Below are 6,012 nucleotides of genomic sequence, written 5' to 3'. Positions count from 1 at the left end.
ATCCCATGAATAACTCAGTGATAATATTGTTGAGCAATGTAGGTCCATCTATTCCACTGTGTGAGAGAAGAATCAGTGGAATAGAGCATCAAGGCAAACATTCATGCTGTGGAGACCCAGATATTGAGGCCCAGACAAAAGTGAGGGTAACAGGGAAGGGGCATAGAAATACAGGGAAGCTCCTATTTAAGTCTGAGTACAGGCTGATTTGGTGAAGAGTTCCCACGATGAATTCCCCCATTTAAGTTCCTGATTGAAGTCCACAAATCTATGAGAAGAATAAAGAGGGTAGAGAGCCAGGATCTTTTTCCCCCAAGGTCAAAATGTTGCAGTGAAGGTGAGTGAGGAATATTCAAAGCAGATGTGTGGAGCAAGTATTTTACATAGAGAGTGGTAGGTGCCAGGAGAAGTGGTGGGACCAGAAACAATTAGGAGGCTTCTGGATTGTCACAGGAACATGTAGAAAACAGAGGGAAATGGATCATGACGAAGGCATTCTTAGATGGCTGATCCTTTTATCTGAAACTATTATGTCTGGCATGAGATTCTTAAGCACAAGGAACAAACATTTACAAGATCAATCTATCAGAATTTAGTACCTCATTTGTATTTGGTTATCTGAAAGACACAACCTGCAGTCAAGGTCTAAGAAGTTGAGAGAGCTTTTTTTGATGCTGGGACTGAAAACAATTCATATGTGAGATGATATAGACACAGACATACAGCATGGTAACAGGCCTTATTGGCCCATGAGCCCGTGCTGCCAAATTACACCCAACTGATCTACAATCCCGCTATGCTTTGAATGGTTGGAGGAAACCCATGTGCATATATGGGGAGAACATACAAACTCCTTACAGAGTGTGCTGGATTCGAACCCTGGTCACTGGTGCTGTAAAAGCATTATGCTAACCTCTACACCAGGAATGGCTAAACTTGCTTAATGTAAGAGCCGCTTGTGATAAACTTCAGGTGTTTGAGAGCAGCAAGACATGAAAACATTTTACATGCTGCAAAACACTGAATTTCATGACTCGTTCATGTGAATGAATCTTAATTCTGATTCTGAATTCAAGTCAAGCCCAAACCATGCCATGAGTATGTGGCACTGCAATATTCCCCCTGCCCTTTCTTTCCTCCTCCCCTCACCTTTATATTCAGGTGCTTACCTGCTTTTTGCTCATACCTTGATTAAGGGATCAGGCCCTAGACGTGGATTATATATCGGGGTAGCCAAACTTGCTTAACATAAGAGCCGCATACCATAAACTTCAGATGTTTGAGAATCGTAGCAATCACGCGATCACAAGCCACGCCCACTAACACTATCGTTAGCTCCTTTCAGGTGGCCATAATACCTGAATGTAAAGCCACCTAAAATACCTGAATGCTGCTGCTGGGAGGCCACCTGAAAGTGGAGAACCCGTCCCCAAGATGTACTTACTCAACCCAACTCAGGGAGGTATATTCTCCGTTTCCGAGCACTCCCTCGAGGCATCTGAAAGCGACTAGCAGCTTTCAGGTGCCTAGCAGGGGGCGGGCTGATGACAACCAGCCGGCGACCCAACTCCCCACGCCTGACAGCCCCCCTCCCCACTGCCTGGTGACCCAACTCCCCGCTGCCTGATAGCACCCCGGTGCGGGACATCAGGGCTGGGGTGGCCGGCGTGGGAGGTTGCCCACCCCGGTACAGTTTTGTTGGAGAAAGTATTTTCCAATCCTTGTCTTGCAAATCATCTATTTGCAAAATGCTGACACACTGCAGATCATGAAGAAGCCCTGTTTCAAATGGAGCAATTTTGCAAAAGATTTTTTTTCTAATCAAATCTACGCACCAAACGTTCCCCCTAGGCGTCTAAAAGCAGCAAGGCAAAACTGCTAGCAGCTTTCAGGTGCCTAGCACCAGGCAGACTGTTGACAGTCAGCTGGCGACCCGCTGACAGCCACCCTCCCCGATGCGGACATCTACCCTCCTCGCCGCGGATACCTATGCTCCCCGCTAGCCGCACATTACATGTCAAAGAGCCGCATGTGGCTTGCGAGCCGTGGTTTAGCCACCCCTGTTACATATCTTTCCTTCCACTAAGCGCTGTGAGACCTGCTGTGTTTCTCCAGTACTTTTGTGTATTTGGCTTCTGTTCTGTGTCAAGTTACGGAACAAATGCATAAATACTTTCCAATCCTCTTTTTTAATTATATCTTATTCCTTTAAATATTTCATTGGACTGAGATCTGAAGGCGACTAAGCACAAGGGTTGGGTGTTACAGATTGCACACAACCAAAAATCATTACTAATTTTAAGGCTCTTACAATTTGAAATCATGATTTAATTCTCATGGGAAAATTTGAAAAATGTCAAAAGAAAAAGAAAAATCAATGCATATGCTTGCAGAAGAATATCATTGCATGTAGATCACTAAATTAAATCAGCTTGGAGGACAGAGGAGGTGAAAATATTGAATATTCCATTTTGTGCAAACATCATTTTCATTTAAATAGTTGCTTGTACCGTAAAATATTTTTGGAGAAATTGGGACAAGAATCTTTGAGTGCTGCATTTTCATCCACAATGTCTAAATTCCAACTGATTGAAATATTTCCTATTGACATGAAACATAAGAGTACAGTTCAGTACAGGACCTTTACTGGCAATGTTGTTCTTGCTGATAAAAACATACTCGGCCATCAATCTAACTCAGTAGTTCTCAACCTTTCCCTTTCGCTTCACATACCACTTTAAGGTGGTGATCATGGGAGGTTTTAACTTCCCTCACATTGATTTGGATACCCATACAGTTAGAGGGCTGGATGGGCTCGAGTTCGTTAAATGTGTTCAAGATTGTTTTCTGAATCAATTAGTAGAAGAACCGACTCGGGACAGTGTAATACTGGATCTCCTGTTAGGGAACGAGCTAGGTCAGGTATCAGACATTAATGTTGGAGATCCAATTGGGTCTAGTGATCATAATTCTGTTAGTTTTAAGGTAGTTTTAGGGAAGAGCAAGGAGGGGCCTAAAGTTAAGGTTCTGGATTGGAGAAGAGCAAATTTCGAAGGAATAAGAAGGGATTTGGGGAGTATTGAGTGGGACAGGATATTTTCAGGTGAGGGTGTAAATGAAAAATGGAGGATATTCAAAAAATAAATTTTGAGGGTACAGAGTAGTTATGTCCCAATGAGGATCAAAGGAAAGGCTGGAAGTCATAGGGAGGCTTGGTTTTCGAGGAATATTGGAAATTTGGTTAGGAGAAAAAGGGAGGTGTACAAGAGGTACAAAGAACAGGGAGCTGACAATTTGAAGGAGGACTACAAGGAGTGTAGAAGGAATCTTAAGAAAGAAATTAGAAAAGCCAAAAAAAAGGCACGAAGAGGCTTTGGCAGATAGGGTAAAAATAAATCCAAAGGGCTTCTATAAGTACATTAAAATTAAAAGATTAGTGAGGGATAAAATTGGACCCCTTGTAGATAGCGAGGGTAGGCTGAGTGAGAAGTCAGAGGAAATGGGGGAAATTTTGAATGATTTCTTTGCCTGAGAAAAAAATATTGAACCAGTTGAGGTAAAGAAAAATAGTGGGGAGGTAATGAAGGATGTAAGGATAACCGGGGAGGTAGTGATGGCTGTGTTGAAAAAGATAAAGGTGGATAAATCTCCAGGACCGGACAAAATATTCCCAAGGACATTCAGGGAGGCTAGTGGACAGATAGTGGGGCCATTAACAGAGATATTTAGGATGTCACTGGCCACGGGGGTAGTGCCAAAGGATTGGAGGGTGGCGCACATGGTTCCGCTGTCTAAGAAACGGTCTAAATGTAAACCTGGGAATTATAGGCCCGTGAGTCTGACATCTGTGATGGGTAAGTTGATGGAAAATGTTCTGAGGGATGGTATTTACAAATATTTGGAGGTACAGGGATTGCTAGGGAGTAATCAGCATGGTTTTGTCAGGGGTAGATCATGGTTGACAAACCTGATTGAGTTTTTCGAGGGGGTTACAAAAAAGGTTGATGAAGGGAAAGCTGTGGATGTTGTCTATTTAGACTTTAGTAAAGCTTTTGACAAAGTTCCCCACAGGAGGTTAGGAAAAAAGGTGGAGGCATTAGGTATAAATGAGGAGGTAGTGAAATGGATTCAGCAATGGTTGGATGGGAGGTGTCAGAGAGTAGTGGTAGAAAATTGTTTGTCCAATTGGAGGCCGGTGACTAGTGGAGTTCCTCAGGGATCAGTCCTCGGTCCACTATTGTTTGTTATATATATTAACGATCTGGAAGTAGGGGTGGAGAATTGGATAAGCAAGTTTGCGGATGTTACAAAGATTGGTGGTGGTGTGGACAGTGAGGAAGATTACTGTAGATTAAAAGGTGATTTAGGAAGGCTGGAGGTGTGGGCTGAGAAATGGCTGATGGAATTTAATACAGATAAGTGTGGGGTGTTACATTTTGGAAAGGCAAATCTAAATAGGTCATATGCATTCAATGGTCGGCTATTGAGATGTGCAGAGCAACAAAGGGATTTAGGAGTTGTGGTAAATAGTACCCTCAAGGCTGATACTCAGGTAGATAGTGTGGTGAAGAAGGCATTTGGAATGTTGGCCTTCATAAATCGGAGTATTGAATTCAAGAGTAGGGAGGTTATGATGAAATTGTACAAGGCATTGGTGAGGCCAAATCTGGAGTACTGTGTACAGTTTTGGTCACCAAATTATAAGAAAGATATAAACAAAATAGAGAGAGTGCAGAGAAGGTTCACGAGAATGTTGACAGGATTTCAAGGTTTGAGTTACAGGAAAAGGTTGTGCAGACTAGGGCTTTTTTCTCTGGAGCATAGAAGATTGAGAGGGGACTTGATAGAGGTGTTTAAGATTTTAAAAGGGACAGACAGAGTAAACCTGGATAGGCTTTTTCAATTAAGAGTGAGGGAGATTCAAACTAGAGGGCATGGTTTAAGATTGAAGGGGGAAAATTATAAGGGGAACATGAGGGGAAATTTCTTTACGCGAAGGGTGGTAGGGATGTGGAATGAGCTTCCGACAGACGTGGTCGAGGCGGGATCATTGGTTACATTTAAGGAAAGACTGGATAGTTACATGGATAGGAGAGGACTGGAGGGGTATGGATCAGGTGCTGGTCAGTGGGACTAGGAGGGTGGGGATTTGTTACGGCATGGACTAGTAGGGCCGAACTGGTCTGTTCTGTGCTGTAAGTGGTTATATGGTTAAGTATTTCCTATGCCTTAAGGCTCTTGTGATTAGTAAGGGATTGCTTAAGGTGGTATGTGAGTGGAAAGAAAAACTTTGAAAACCACTGTTTTAATCGTACCTAATTGACTCGCGGTTTTATAACTCCAAAGGAAATGGGCCAATGACAATTTTTCTCAAGCAAAATATTTCAGTATAATTAGGTCTAGAGCAGTGGTTCTCAGCCTTCCCTTTCCACTTACATACCACCTTAAGTAATCCCTTACTAATCACAGAGCACCAATGGCATAGAGATTACTTAAAGTGGTATGTGAGTGGAAAGAAAAAGGTTGAGAAATACTGATCTAATCCTTCCAAAATCTCACTGTCCATAGACCTCTATTATGCTTACATCCATGTTCATATCTAAGGGTCCTTCAAATTTCCCTGTAATATCAGCCTCCACCACCAGTCCTGGGAATTCATTCCAGGCACCCACCATGCTCTTACCTCTGACATCTCCCCTAAACTTTCCTCCACCCAATCCACTGACCCATCCCACCCCTAGAATTAGCGATTGTCACTCTGGGGAAAAAAAATGTGCTGGTGATCTACCCCATCTATAGCTCTCATCTTCTTATTTATTGTCTCCACTGATTCAGTGTTGCAATATGGAGTAAAGCTTCATGTACTCCAAATCACCCGCATGCTGGTAAATCTCCTCTGCATCCTCTCTAAAACCTCCACATCCTTGGTATAATCAAGCAATGAGAATCGAACTCAATTTTGTAAGTGTATTCCAACCAAAAGGTTTTATAGAGATGCAACATTGCCTCGTG

This window comes from Narcine bancroftii, chromosome 10, assembly GCF_036971445.1.
Source record: "Narcine bancroftii isolate sNarBan1 chromosome 10, sNarBan1.hap1, whole genome shotgun sequence".
Classification (NCBI taxonomy): Eukaryota; Metazoa; Chordata; class Chondrichthyes; order Torpediniformes; family Narcinidae; genus Narcine; species Narcine bancroftii.
The sequence above is the reverse complement of the archived record's forward strand: the minus strand, read 5'-3'. Positions refer to the sequence as shown.